The following is a 15,443-nucleotide window of genomic DNA, read 5'->3' as shown; positions in this document are numbered from 1 at the left end:
TGTAGGTAGAATCTGAGTTATATATATTTTTTTCCCCTTCCTTTTTTTTTTTCTTATAAGCTTTCAAGAAATCATTATTTCTTGTTCATGTTTTCCACTATCACAATTCTAATATTACACCAGAGACTTATCCTTACTCTATTCCCTGTAGTCTCATAACCTTATTTATTAAGTCTTAAGAGAATAATTGCAAAGAGAAAGGCTGATATTTTTGTGATTTTATTATTATAGAATTGGAAGTACTGTGCATATACTTTTACGCTATACATGTCTTCAGTGTGCCTTGCCCTATCATACAAAATTTAGTATAATAAAGTAAGCACAATAATAAATAAATAAACCATACCAAGAAATCGGATTTGAGTGTAATTTGCTAAATTGGAAAAATCTGTCAGTCTTATTAAAGAGTCCTGCATTACACGGTATTGTAATAAATCAAAGTCTGTCAAGAAGAAAAAAAAAAATCACAGAAAGGTGCTTTGATGATAATTCTTCTTTTACTTCTCATGAGAGGATTAGCTCAGGGTCTTGAAAGTGCAAAGGAATCCAATCTGTCAACTTAAAAGTCTTTTTCAATGTGCAAATAAATAGATGAATTTCCTTAAAAAGTCAGTGTGTCACCTCCAGGTAATGAATCTCATATTTTCCTCTAACTCCCTGGGAGTGGTAGGTACATGTCTTTTCTGACATTTCTTTTCCAAACAAAACTTCTCTTACAAATTCCTTTTCAATATTGGAACAAGGAGCCTGACATGCATAAAAAAAATAATAATAATAAAAAAATAACAATAAAAAAAAGAGAGAGAGCACTCTGGGTTTGCTACTTATGTAATATTTTGAAGGTCTGATTTCTTTCTAATAAGTTGTAGTCTGATTTACCTATGAAAATGTTTTGCAAAGACTGCTGATATTTGATATTTAAGACAATGATTGAACAGTTTCCTAAATAACCATGAAAATATACTTTTGAATATAGAATATTTTTCCACTGAGGGAAGGCAGATGAATTACGGTACCTACACATAGTGGTGTGTCCTTATCAGAAGACACTATCTGTAATATTACACAGATATTACACTTGACATTTAACATTTCAGATGCTGGTGTGAGTCTGTATATGACTTAAATCAGTTACATTAGTATGACATTCTGCAAAGCCAAGGATGAAATGCACATCTGAAGTGCTTAGGAGTTTTGAACAATTCCCAACCTTAGTCTTTGACTTTCTCCAACAAAATATATCTAGTAAAACACCCATTTAACAAAGATAAATTCACATCTGAGATCTTTGCCTTCAGCTGTATTATTTTTATACTGGTATGACTTTTTTTTTTTTTTTTTTAGTAAAGCAGAAATTCTTTAATAGTTTTCTTTGTTTGTTTGTTTGTTTTTGTAATCCTTTATCCTTGTTATGTGGTGTAACAGGAAATGACAATGTTTTTTTAGAGTCCTTCAGCATGTCAGCAAATATTCTCTGGACTGACAAGACAATCTTAACATACTGTCTCCTAAATGTATCATTATATTTCATTCAAACAGTAGACCACACTGTTTCTGGCTCTTTCAAGAGCTCCTAAGGATGGCTACCGCTTAATCACAGTGAGCATTAGCACTTAATAATGTTGGGTTTGTGCTGGAAGCTGATTCCTACAGAAGAATACAGAGAAAGGAATTTAATATAAAAGCAGGGGTAATTTTCCCAGCATATACATTCATTTAAGAAAGAGGCATTGTCCTTTCGTTCAAATGATTAAGGTTATACTTTCAAGAGAAGGAGGCAGAAGATAGAGATGCATTGAGGAGAAGATTACTGAGATGAAGACAGAGAAAAATCAGTATATAATGTTAGAGAATGTAGAACATGAGAAAAATATGTCATATTAAAGGCCTAAGGGTTTTTAATCTATTAGATTGAGAGACAGAAAATGAGTAAGACAATCTTATAATCAGAGCACCAATATAAATAGGTAAAAGCGAAATTAAGGAAAGGCAGAGGATGGTGAGGAACTGTGGTCGTATAAAAATGAAAAATCTGCTTGAGAAATTCTTCAGCTAGGATTATGAGGATAGAAAATAGAGCAAAAAGAGCTGAGGGTATTACCAAATGTTATGGGTGCAAAGCTGGTGTAAATCAATGGGTTCAGGAATATTGCTATGAAATGCTATGCTTCAAGTTGGAAGGGGTCTAATGGATAGAAAAAGAATTCACAGACCTGTATATTAGTTCTGCCTTTCCCAGCATGACTGTAGGCAAAATGCCTCAGATCAAAAGCCATGTGTCTCAGCTTTACTTCATGTGTGCTGCCTAAATGTGATTTCCCTTAATTTGCAAAAGTCCTTGGTGTATTTTAAGTGTAAAATGTTATAATGTATTTAGGACTCTGCCTGGAAAAGAACAGCAAGTCTACTTGTTTGTGTGTCAGTTTTCCCATTCGTTTTTTGATTCATTCACTTGTTTTCTGCTTTTTCAACATTTTTGCAACACTCATCTAAGCCAGATCTACTACATTATCTGCCATATAAAATGATAGCTCTTTATTTTCAGGACTGAAGGTAGTTAGCTTCCTTTTTCTTTCCTCCCCTCCTTCCAACCAGGCATTCATTGCTGCTTCTTTTTAAATTACAGTCTTTCTTTGTGCAACTGTTCCATCATTCCTAGAATATCTGGCTTCAGGCCAATACAAGTTTTATTTGTCATTCACTTCTGGGTATTAATCATCCCATTAATATTGCAGTTCTTAATGGTGGGTGCAGACATTATGTTAATGTATGCTGTACCTTTTTGGTTACGGGGGAGCATTTCTAGTGACAAACTGTTCCTAGAGGGAACATCTGAAAAGTTAAAACTGTATAGTAAATTAAACACACAAAAACTTCCAAACATATTGGAAACATACATGTATTTTGCCTCTTAGGTATTGTGACCTTTGAGTTATTCTACTTTAAGATCTTTTATTTATTTTTTTATTATTTACTTTCAATACTTTATACCTTTTAAGATACATGGAAAGAAACTACTCACTATTGAAAATATCCATGCAGCAAACATTTGTTTTAGCCCGTATCTGGAACTGTCTCATGTTTCAATCAAACTGGTGAGCAGACCACAAATCACCTGTATGCAGAGAGCAGCACAAAAGGGACTCGGGAAGGACACACCTGCCTTCCACTGAAGATGTTGCTCTGATTTATTCACAAATGGAGCAGAAATACTTCTAACACGTCTAAGTCCTAGAAAGACCTTGTCGGTTCTGTAATCCATCAGTGTCCTCAGAACAGTGATGAAGATCATCACGCACATGACTGCTATATTATGTGCAAGAAGGCACCTAAAAAGATGACAGATATAACTTCATCACATGAGGTCATTTGCCTTATGTGATGAATTGAATTCTCTTTTGGTTCTAGGGCTCATCTTTTATCCTCTGTGAACTTGAGTAAACAGAACATATTTGTCAGATTTCTGTTCTGTGTTTTTTTGTTTGTTTGTTTGTTTGTTTTTTTGTTTTGTTTTGTTTCTCCACTCTCCCCTTTTTGCTTTAGAGACAAACTGACATCAATGGATGCTGTGAACTTGCATTTCTACTGTGCTGTGCTGCTTTTTGTAATAATACCAGTGCTTAGGATTTAGCAGACCTAGTAAAATACAAGAGATACACAGAGTGAGAAAGATCTAGTTTCATACTGTGGATACCTTGGGAAAAATCTCTGAGTGTGGGAAATTAGGAATTTATTTTCTACCAAACCTCAAGTCACTAAGTAAATATCTGCAAGAAAAGTATGTGTACACCTCTGTGTCTGCTACTAGTTACAAAATTGTCTCTTTAAAAAAGGATGAGCCTAGCTGCCCTGTGACAATGGCTCTATTTGATTTTCTCAGTCTAGTAATTTTATCTTTAAATACAGTTATTTTGTTTTTTCACCTAGAGATAATTTTGTCTCAAAATCAAGAAAAGATGTGACATCAGTTCTTTCTCATTTTTTTCTTGTAACACCTTTAAATTGTAACATCTTTAATTGCAGTTTATTGAAGAAAAATAATTTTCTCTTTTTCCCCCTTGAATTGTAATTTCCTTATGTATGTTGGGGAGTCAATGCAATATTCAACTGCTAATGGAAATGCATGTGACGTGTCTGACTCATGGTATTTTGAGCAAAATTTCGTTGTCTGGTTTGTATGCAATATTTCACATTTTAGTTTTGTATGCCGGTGCAGAAATATTCTCTGAAGTGTATTGCGGTTATTTACTGTTTGTTTTCAGATAGACATGAACATTACCAGATAAACAGGGAGAAAATGTACTCACATAGTTCAGATGTCTGAGTATCTTGAATTGAATCCTGTGTGTTTGAGATGTTTTACCAGTATATTCAAGGAAATGATAACACATATTTTAGATGCTCTTGGAGCTTCCAAATTCACAAGAGGGTATATTTTCCCCCTCACCACTTCTACATGTGTACTCGGATTAATGCAGATGTGAGTTATGCATTAGCATCAAGGGGAGAATTTTACAGCAGCAACTGAGGCGCAACAAGCCTGAGTGGGTGGTGAGGAGGAGAGAATAAACAGTGACTTTCCAGTAGGAGTTTGAAAGGCTGATGAGGAGTCTGTCTAGAGAAAGACATCTCATCTCTTCTCTTCTGCTGTATTGAGACTGTTAGCCTAGACACCTAAAATAATGCACATTATCAGGAGACTGTTGAAGGATCCAGTGCTGCCCTTATCTGCTATACAGCAGATACAGATTTATTTTTGTTTGTAGGTAGAAGAATTCTGCAGACTTAAAATTCCAAGTGGTATTCAGTCTGGAAAACTAAGCAAAGCAACTCCAACAGCAACTGAAGACAAAGAAAAACAAGACAACTAATTTGGTCAGAGAGGTCAGTATTTGAGACTTGTAGGGCAAATGGGAATTGAAAATGTAGTGCAGAAATATTTGGAAACCTGTGTTTTAATAACTGTCAGGAAGAATTATTTGAAATCTTTCCTTATTCTCTCTCCTTTCCCCTCCCTTTCCCTCCTCCCCTCCCCCCCCCTGTTTTTGGAACTTTTTGAAAGCATGAAATGCCTGTGTAAACTGTCCAGTAGTGATTTTAATGACTTCTTCCTTCTATGTATTTTTCTCTATGGTTTTAAACAGCTTTAACGCATAGCAACTGCTACCATGGACAAGTGCACAGCAATGAGAAAACTAAGGAGTGTGAGATGTAGTAGAAGGAGAAACAAACAAACAACAACAAAAAAAAGAGTAGAGGACACTCAGAAATCGTGACACTTATTACATGTGAAAAAATTTTATATCTTATTAACCATTGATGATTATGTCAGAGGGCTTGGTTTTCACTGAAACATGGAAAATCCTTGCTCATAACGTTTAATCCTCTGCTACTGCAAGAAACTAGCCGGTTCATATGCTCCTCAAGCTACACTGTGTAGTGAATAAATTACCTGGTAGCACTACCAAGAAAGTAACCATCTGGATCAACATGACAACTTTTTATTTATGCACCCAGTATCTAAAGGGTGAGGGTAAATCCACCAGTAAATACAGCCTTTTCCAATGCCCATCTCTTCCAATGCCACAAGTGCTTGTCAGGAGCTGCTCTTGGAGGCAGCATTGATAGGCTTGGTAGACTTAACCCTGAAAGGCTGTCCATGCCTCTGGCTCTACCTGTGAGAGCACTTGGAGGCATATAGAGAGACATGAAAGCGTCCCTATACCCAGATATCCGTTGGACAGGAGCTTCAGAACACCCTGCATAAAGTAACATAGTCATAACCGAAGTAGATTTTATTCAGAGTAGTTAACAGTACAATCAAGAGTCTTTCTAAAACCACGAACTGACATATCCCTTTTAATATTGTTAACAGGGCTTTAAAATCCAATCCTCAGGTGGTATTCTGATAGAAAACTAGAAAATAAAATAATTGTTCTTTTTAATACTACACAGTATTCTTCACCAACATCTAAATTCATTTAAAGAAAAGAGGACAAAAATCAGTATCTTTGTTTTCAGACGGGAAAGTGAAGGCGCAGAAAAGTGAAATAGCTTGTCCTAGTTTGTGCAGAAATCTGAGTGATCCCTAGTGATCATTAGTAAGAATTCAGACTATTCTTAGCTAATGAGGCCAAAATATAAGACTTTCTGGATGTGGCTGAGACAAGCTCAGAAACAGTTTATTAAACTGGAAAGTTTAGTACATATTATAACATGTTCCATTTGTATTGCAGAACAAAGGCAAGAACAAGAAAATCCTCAATTTGGGATATTAGTTAGAATAGGGCTGTGCATTGTTTTCAATTATTCATGTTGAGATATGTTAGAAAAAAATGGCAGCCAGTTTACAATCATCCTAATTTAACAGTATAACCTTAAGGTTATGCACCAGTCTAGACTGATTTATTTTAAGTTTGTTTAATTAATGTGGAGGGTTTATTTTTTAAAGTATTTCAATGATCTCCATATTTGAATTCGGTGGAAATAGTAGAGGATTCCATTAAGCTCTGACTTTACTAATGTAATTTGATGGCTCAACATCTCAGTGTGCCTAGTTTTCACTATTTGTTCTGCTTTAAGATTTGACATGATCAGTCAGATCTGAGAATTATAATTATGCAGTCTAGAAATAGACTTCAAGATTTCTAGTCCCCATAGAAAAAGCCAATGGGTATGTAATTAAGAACAAGAAAAATGCTTGACCTACTTTTTGAGTTGAATCTAAGCTTCTGATTGATCTATCTTTATTTCTTTCTATTGATCTATTTATCTGCCTATCCAGTCTGTCACTAATAATCTTGACCTTATTTTCCATTGATTGATCATTTAAACTAATTTCTAGTCTGAATGCTGGTAATTTAATAATGTGAACCAATTAGGAGTTAAATAGAATCAATAAACCACTCTGTGACATCACTGAGAAAAACACTGAAGTACCACTGTCTCATTATCCCCTTCAGCATATTCTTTTAATATTTTTAGAGCTGGAGTCAACCAAAGATACTACTGAAACTAGGAATATAAGTCATGACATGATGTTACATTTTAGCTATCAAATTTTTCCATCTTCAGATAATAAAAGCCAGCAAAGGCTGTTATTTGCTTAACCTCAGCAGGTACTCTTCATCTAATCAACACCTGCCATGGGAAAAAGAAATGTTTTACTTCTCAGTCCCACTTTTATCATGTCTGTAATCCTTGTTTTCCAGCTGTTGTGTCCTCCACATCTAGCCTGGTATCTTTTTGGCCAATCATTTCACAGCTCAGGTCAGTATAATCGAGTGAGAAGTCACCATTTTGCTGAGAGTTTTACATGTTTCCCCCATAGAAAATTTGATAATCAGTATTTCTGATACTGGAAATATCAGAGGTAAAGAGATGGATAGAAGACAGTAAAGCATGTTCATGATAACTGCACATAATCACGTGCTTCCTCCATCTGAGGCATGGTAATCATCATGGTGTCATCTCACAGGTACATACAAATATCGGATTCATTAAGAATCCAAATAGAGCTGATCCTGTAGTCACATGCTTTCAACTACTTCAGTTGACTTTATACGATTTCTGCTTTCAAAGGAAACTGATGGTCACTCCATCTTTTGCACAACACTTTTTGCTAATTTCTGGTTGTTCCAGCAAATACAAAAACAACCCAAATACCCAGAAAACAGTTTATAGCCTGAAAGAAGCAAGATTACAAGATGTGTTTGGGGATGTTTGTAAAATTCTCCTTCTAAACCTGGCAAATATTATGGGGAAAGTTTTGGAGTTGCTTGCAAAGAAGGACCCCTTTCTTACTGAATATCTTTGAGAAAAAGCTATTTTCTTATCTGTTTCCTGTGTATCTAAGTGAGCAAGTAACCATACAAGAACCTAAGAAAAACTAGAAGTGTCTGAGATCTCTTAAGTTTTCTCTTACAATATATATGTCCCTTTTATTCCTAGATTAAAAGCTTTTCTGGTCTACCCATTGTTTGTATTAGATGGATTGTAACTATTATTTCGTGCAGCCTTGTGTACAATTTATCATTGCCACCTCTGGATGGTGACAGACACATTCTTCTAGCCCAAAAGAGCTGGACCGTATGTAAGTGTTAATAGCATACATTAGCACAGTTGTAAGCTTGTTTACTTTCCTGTGAGCCCTATCAGATGTTGCTCTTTTGTTGCTCTTTTTTTTTTTTTTTTTTTTTTTGGAGTTTACTTTGATTCATTTTGTTTCCTGCCTGATAAATTAGTCCTAGCAACAAAACCCAGATTATTATGGTTTTAGACATAAGCTTCTGTGAAGGTGCTAGATAATGTCCATGTGCCATTAAGCAGCCAAGCTAATCCTTTCCCTAAAATCTCTAATTCTTTGTAATCCTCTCCCTAAATTCTACTTTTCCAGATGGAAGGACAGTAGAGTGGTACTGGACTGCTCCTCACCAAGTTCTGATTTAGGGTTGTTAGCTCCATTCTGCACATGTCCCTTCTGTGTGCCAGAACAGATTAGCTCTACTGGCTGCTGTTTAAATCCAGATGTTTGCCACATGGATAATTCTTAGTCTGTCTGAAAGCCCAAGACACAGGAGGGGAAAGAGAGCACATGCCAAATAGCTGCCTACTGGAATTCATCTTGCCAATTACCTCATTTGGGGGGAAGCAGGTAATGTGTAGCAGCCAGGCCCACAGATAATTTGCACATCAACACCCACATCGGTATCTGCATGACACAGCCACCTCCCGACTTCCATTCTCTTATGTTGGCTCTGTTTTGAGTTTCAACTGTCTAAATTGTGGATGGCATGAACAGAACAAGTGAGAGGCACAGCAGTGGCATAGCAGACTGTGCCAAAGTATTACAAGCCTTTCTAAGAGCAAAAAAAACCCTTTAAAAAAAAAAAATTGAAGGAAAATAAAAGAAAAAACAAAAAACACAGAGGAACAAAGAAACAGAAAAACCAAACCCACCCAAAACACATAAATTATTATTATTATTACTACTACTAATAATAGCAATAATAAAAACAAACAGCAAGCAATTAAGGCAATATTTTAACAGGCATCTGCAATCAGAAAGGCAAAAACATCACTGGATTGCATGAGGGAATGAGAGAGAAGAAATATCGGGATATTTTAATGCTTTTACAAAACCAAATGATATGTCCTCTTTTTCAATTATAGATGCTCAATGTTTTTTAATCTGTTGTAAAAATGAAGCTTTATCAAGGGGCAATAAAAAGTTTTTTGATATTGGAGGTGCAGGATCGGGAAGAATCTCCTCAAAAGAAGTGTAGAATTAAAGCTGTATGAGAATGCCGTTAGGATTAGAAGCATGGTCCATCCATCCTCCTCCTTTCCTAGTACAATGACAGCTGCAGAGTTATCTGTGAAAATAGCCTTATTTTTTTCAAGACTTTTGTCATTTATGTGCCAAAATTACATGTACTGTTGTACCAACCAAAGTTAGATCTTCTGGCCGTTAGGCTTCTTGGATACAGTGATCCTTACCAGGTTGGTCTCAAGGAAACTAGACAGGATACAGCAGTATTTGACACTATTTCTGAAGCTTCTGGATTGATAGCTTTACAGTTTACTTCCATTGTGAAAATTGTTTTTCATGGTGTCCAAAGGGACTGCCACATAGAATTTGCAGGAAATAACACTCCTGTTTGACAAACAAGCTCATTGGCAAGAAACACTGACATCGAGATCCAGTATTGAAGAGAGAAACTTTTGTGATAAAACCTATCAGATGAGCTATGTCTCTAATATCCTCTATGCACACTTTTGCTTTCTTAAATTCTCTTGAATGACAGGATGGTCATTATTCACCACTTGAGGGAAAAAAAACAGTAAGATGCGATTTTCAGTGACTATGTTGTATAGTCAACTGAGTTTACATATACACATTTTTTTTGTTTCCTATCTTGCATAGCATGCCCTAATAATAATCCATCCTGCAAAGCATCCCAGCTTAGGATTCATAATGACAGAAGAAGTTTGAGAGAAAAAAGGTGGGTAGAAAAGAAGGTTGTAGAGGGAATAAAAGTTCTAAAGAGGGAAAACTTGGATGAGTACAGTGAAAAAGTAACAGTAATTAAATGGTAGTTCCTCTCCCACTGGCATGAGAAAAGGGAGGAAAAAAATAAATTAGTCATACATATTTTTTTGTTGTTGTTGTTTAATCACAAGCTATTCCATAAATGGAAAACCAACACAGCTCAAAATAAATCCTGCATTAATCTACAATCTAATCTAAAGTCTACATATTTCTATTTATCTTCTGGATTTAGAACCTAGTTCAATTGATGGATTTCTCTGAAGAGCAAATGAGGGTTGTCCATTTCCCTTCCCAAATCCGTTATTAGGGTTGTTCTTTTAATTTCTTTTTCATGTAAGCTTCTTTCTGCATTATTTCTAAACCTTGCTATGAGTAGATTTGCAAAAAGTGAAATAAAGTATCTGGAGACTCCATTAATGGAGTCCATTCATTAATGATAAAAAGCATTGGATAAAGACTCTTGCAACAGTGGAGTTTTCTAACAACATTCAAGATGTCTTCTAGGCACTCTTCTTCTTTATTTACTTTTTTGATCCAGAATTTTTATTTATATACAAAAATTATGTTCTGTGATTTCACTTTGTTTAGTTACTGTTCCATAAGTCTCTGTCCTTCACTTTGAATTTTAGTTTTCTCTATGTTAAAAAGAAAACAAAAACCCTACACTTATTTAACTACCAGCTCTTCAGAGCTTTAGAGACCAAATTGCCTTGGAAACTAGAGATTTAAGTAAAGATAATGGATTTCTGTTATTTGACAACTAAGCGATCTAATTATATAGTGACAGATATAGTTCTGATTATATCTAAATTTATGATTGGTTAAAATTTCATTTTACAAGAATAGATTAATGATTAAATATCACAGTTTCTGTAGAGATTTTTGTATTTTGATATGTTCATCATTCCACAGTTTCAAATAATAAAATGAAAATAGTTGCAAGAGCTTTTTTAAAAATTAACAGAAAATTATATATTGAAAAACAATCCTGAATTTTGCATGGGACATCTTTAAATTGGGTTATAAAATATTACATATTTAATCTCTCTGAAATAAAGCTGCTGGTGGATATACCCAGGTTATTCAAACTCAGTATTCAAAGTGGATATAAAAGCATTTGGAGTACCCATGTCAACTAAAAGGATAATATAACTACTTTACACAGCATGGGCACAATCACTGGTGTCAGCTTTGTATAGAAATTCAACTGTTGTTCTCAGTCCCCTGAGTCAGTGCTGTGTGGAAGATCTGTAAGACTTCCCCAGGCTGTACGCGCTGAGGTATATCAGTGGTGCATCTAAGAAATCCATTTCCTGTACTGCGAAGTCAGAGCACTCCTCTTGACAGTTGCTGTGAGGAGGAACAAGATGGGCTGGTTTCATGCTGCAAAGATACAATTCCTTCATACTGATATCCAGGGAAAGAAGCAATAGGACTGACAGTTTAGCAACCTAAACCATGAACCTTGGAAGCGAAAGAACAAAAATGCTTCTTGCTAATACACAAGGAATAAACTTTTCTGAAACAAACAGGAGGTTGCTAAACAAGATATTCTTTTATTTATTTTTATTATGTTCAGTGCTCTGATTGATCTTGTCTTATTTGACCCAGCCTTGAGATCCTTTTAAGTGAATACATGTGACTGAAGGTGCAGCTTGTGTCCAAGTTTGACGCTTGTGGATTTATGCTCTCAACATGCAGATTACCACCTGGGGTGAGGTTTAATACAAGGAGTTAAAACAAATTTTGGATAAAATATCAATTTAATGTAAAACCTGAGGTTTCTGTTTAGATATGCTTTCCTTGCTGCTGTCTATTCCTAGCCACTCCCTATTTCCCCAGTTATGTATTTAATTGTGTCCTAAGTTTTATTTTTTTGTTTTTCTGTGCTTCAATATAGTACTATTAATGTTGTACAATTTGATTGAAAAGTGAATATTTTGTGCAAGGAGAGTATCTTGGAAAGTATCACTTTAATTCATATAGCTAGAACACTACTCTAGTCAAATATCAATTCTGCATAGTTCTTACCAATATTCAGAGAAAGAGTTCCTTCGATGTTCTAAAACCAGACTCCAGGATCCATCAGGCTTACCATCTCAGTAATGCTTCTGGGTGGGGATATTTATTTTTGTAATCATGAAGAGAACTGTCATGCTAATGCTGGTAGTAAGAGGCAGTCAATGAAATGAACGCCTGAATATGTATTTTTAACATTGTTTCATAAATCAGAGGCCTGAAGGCATTTTGTTCAAACTTTCCCAGACATGTCACCTTCAAATAGAAACAAGCATTGATAATTTAAAAATAAAAGATCTGTGGTTTAGAAAATCTTGAGGAAGGACTTCCAAGTGTTGCTCATGAGAGGATGCTAAAACATCAGAAATCAGTTTAGGAGGGCTGTTATAACAAAATTCATCTTAAATGTAATGCCTACATTAAATGCAATGTCTCAAGCAAGGACTTCCTTTGAAAATCTTCTACAAATTCTTTGCAGGTTCTATGTGACCTTTTGTAGTCTTCTGGGAAGCCCTGGCTCAGAACATGTGGAAATATAAGTAAGTGATATTATTTGGCTTTGCTATACTGCCTATTGATTTCAATGCAGTTTAAGATGTGGCAATAGCATAGATAAGATAAAGAAAAGTTCTTAGCAAATCCTCTTGACAATACACTTTTTGTCGTTAAAATTCACAATGCCAAATGATGTGGAAGAACTTAGCTCAGATGCACTGTCAGATAAACCTGACATAGGCTGTCTGTATGCTGGCTGGAACGGAAATGAGGTGGTCTTTGATTACTGTCTGCAAAGGAAACCTCTGTTTTTCCAGTTCTCAGATTATGTCTCATTTTGGGTATTTCATGCGTTTATCACTTGGAGGTGATGCATATAGAACAGTAATGAAGAAATACGCCAGCCCTCAAGGTACCATGCCAAAATAGAAGCCTGTAGTCAGCTGCAGCCTTCTGTTTGTCCTGTTGCCTGATCCCTGAGATCATGTTACTCAGTGGGAGATGGGAGATTTATCACAAAACTGGTAGTGACAAAATAAGCTGGGTACAGACTCTACAGGCCCTTGCTCATGATTCCCATCTAATGCTGGGTAGCTGGAGAATTCTTTAAGGCCAGTATCAACAAAGCATTCTATGCAGTGCCAGCACTGACACGCAAACCTCTTTTTACTGTGAAAAAATTATAGCATAATAAAGATTAATGAAGAAATGCAACAGTATTATTGCAGCTTCCGTTAGCTTTCTCACTTTCATTCAGGTCAGACTGATTCAAAGGGGATCTCCCTGTATATTGTTACATCTCTGCTGTAGCAGCTACAGCCCTTCAAATGAAGATTAAATTAAATGACAAAAAGGAACATTAAGTAAAATTAAAGTGATAATAAAAATCAGGAAAGTGAGCTAGATTTGCTTTTTGTACTTGACTTATCCAGTTGATCTTAGGCATCATGATTGTGGCTGAAAACTGCATCATCCACCCTAGTTCAGTAGAGAGGCTTACTTGGGTGAATGCACTGAATGTAAATGTCTCTGGGCTTTTGGGTTTAAATCAGCCATTAGTACTGCCTTTTATTTTATCCGATTAACATTTACACACTCAGGAAGGGAATACTTTCTTAGCCTAGCAATAGGGGTTTTTATTTTCCTTTTTACATCCTCAACTACAGACAATAACCCCCTAATGAGAGTTGTTTTTTTTTTTTTTTTTTTTTTTTTTTTTTTTTCGTTTTTTTTTTTCTTGATACATTCTGAAGGAAGAGATTTGGTGGGAAAAAGTAATTGGTGATGGGTGATTGCCGTTTCTTCCTTGAAATTTTGCTGGCACTCTGAAAAGGCAAATAAGTGTTAAAGGCTGTCACATGCCTCAAGCAGCAGTTTATCTCCTGGGCTATGTGGGAGAACTGCTACCATACACAAATGAATATCACTCTGTTATCTTAACTACAAAGTTTATGCACACTGTGTCCTTTAGTTTTAAAAGCTATATGATGCAATGAGTCAGCTAATATAGAATACGGTTTAAAGGAAGTTAATGCACCAGAGAATGAAGCAGGACCTTATTCAGCTTGATGAACTAACATGCTATGTTCGATAAGAAATATGGACAATAACGGGAACACAGCTGGGTACTCTTGTGGACCAGGGTCTTGAACCAGAGCCAGAGAGATTAAGCTAGCCTAACAGTAATGATCCTCTTGTAGAAATGTTCAGTGGAATTACTTCATGTTAGCGCTGGAATAAGGGGTGTCTGCCTAGCTCCAGTGTCCTTGGTTATATGGGAATTTTGGAAGGGAAGAGAATGGGCCAGCACTGCTCCCTGCCACAGGCTCTCTTTGTAAGTCTCAACAAATCAAGCATCTTAGGCAGTTGCTAAGAAACACAGGCAATAATCACTGTGTCTCAGTCCCACATTTGCCAAATAGAATTAAAACCATCTCTTTCATAAGAATATACTCACATGCATTGTGAGGAACATATGTGCAGATCAGACAAACAAGGAAGAGTTATCAGATGTGCAAAGATGAGGAGAGGACAGGACAGGAGAGGAGAGACTGGACAGGACAGGACTATACTCAGCTCTATCACTGATTAAAAACAAACAAACAAACAACAAGAACAAAACCATAAGACTGCAGTTATCATAAACTTTCACATTCTCTTGGGAAGATTATTCAAAAATTATCTTTTATAAGGCCTCCTTAGGTACTTTTGTAGGTATTACACTTAAAAATATATAACTGTAGTCTTCCTGAATTTTAGGATGTTGGGTAAACTGCTGTTGAGGATGTGCAATGTAAGAATATTTCACAGATATTAATGATCAACTTGCTGTACCATAGGTTCTCCATTAATAACCATGAAGTACTTGAGTTTGAATATAGACATTTTTCTATTTGCCCAGTAACATGCTGGAGAATCCAGGCAGGCTTTGTGCAGTCTCCATTGAAGCACAAGCCTGCCACTTTCAGAACAGAATACATGTAGCCTGAACTTTTCACAGCTGCAAACTAGATTTCTTTGATGGATTAGTGATTTTTAAAAGGCAATTATTTTCCTTTTTACCTAATTCTGTTGCTCCCTGTGTAATACATATAAGCAATTGAAATATCCTGGTTTTATCTTTAGATTTTCAGCTGAGTAGAAAATAAACAAGCAGGCACTATTCTGTGACAATGGCACTTGGGGGAAAAAGAGATACAGGCACTATTTTTTTTCTTCTTGTTCTGCAGTAGATCCCCAAGTAATTTGTCCAGGTTATTTTATATAGTCAGCGTTGCTTCCTGACACATATGTTCCTTTTTCCCCAGAGCAGGGGACACAATAACTCATTACTACTGTAGGACTCTTCCTTAGTGATTTAGTCAAGTTGCTGTCTTAC

At 35.8% G+C, this 15,443-nt stretch overlaps 2 long non-coding RNA genes across 12 annotated transcripts in view; one reads left to right on the top strand and one right to left on the bottom strand.

The window, feature by feature from the left end:
* The window catches only part of LOC116494432, a 90,140-nt gene that overhangs the window by 38,429 nt on the left and 36,268 nt on the right, over positions 1 to 15,443 (top strand). For 7 of the 9 annotated variants that reach the window (XR_004253867.1, XR_004253866.1, XR_004253869.1 and 4 more), the window contains 3 exons: positions 4,767 to 4,884; positions 7,212 to 8,092; positions 12,549 to 12,609. This is a non-coding gene — a long non-coding RNA (uncharacterized LOC116494432). The remainder of the gene's footprint in view (positions 1 to 4,766; positions 4,885 to 7,211; positions 8,093 to 12,548; positions 12,610 to 15,443) is intronic. The other 2 variants (XR_004253865.1, XR_004253871.1) reach the window with 2 other exon arrangements.
* The window catches only part of LOC116494434, a 232,147-nt gene continuing 230,494 nt past the window's right edge, over positions 13,791 to 15,443 (bottom strand). For all 3 annotated transcript variants that reach the window (XR_004253873.1, XR_004253872.1, XR_004253874.1), the window contains exon 5: positions 13,791 to 14,649. This is a non-coding gene — a long non-coding RNA (uncharacterized LOC116494434). The remainder of the gene's footprint in view (positions 14,650 to 15,443) is intronic.

The sequence above is a fragment of the Aythya fuligula genome, chromosome 13 (assembly GCF_009819795.1).
Source record: "Aythya fuligula isolate bAytFul2 chromosome 13, bAytFul2.pri, whole genome shotgun sequence".
NCBI lineage: Eukaryota > Metazoa > Chordata > Aves > Anseriformes > Anatidae > Aythya > Aythya fuligula.
Note: the sequence above shows the minus strand (reverse complement) of the source record. Positions and strands in the feature narration are given on the sequence as shown.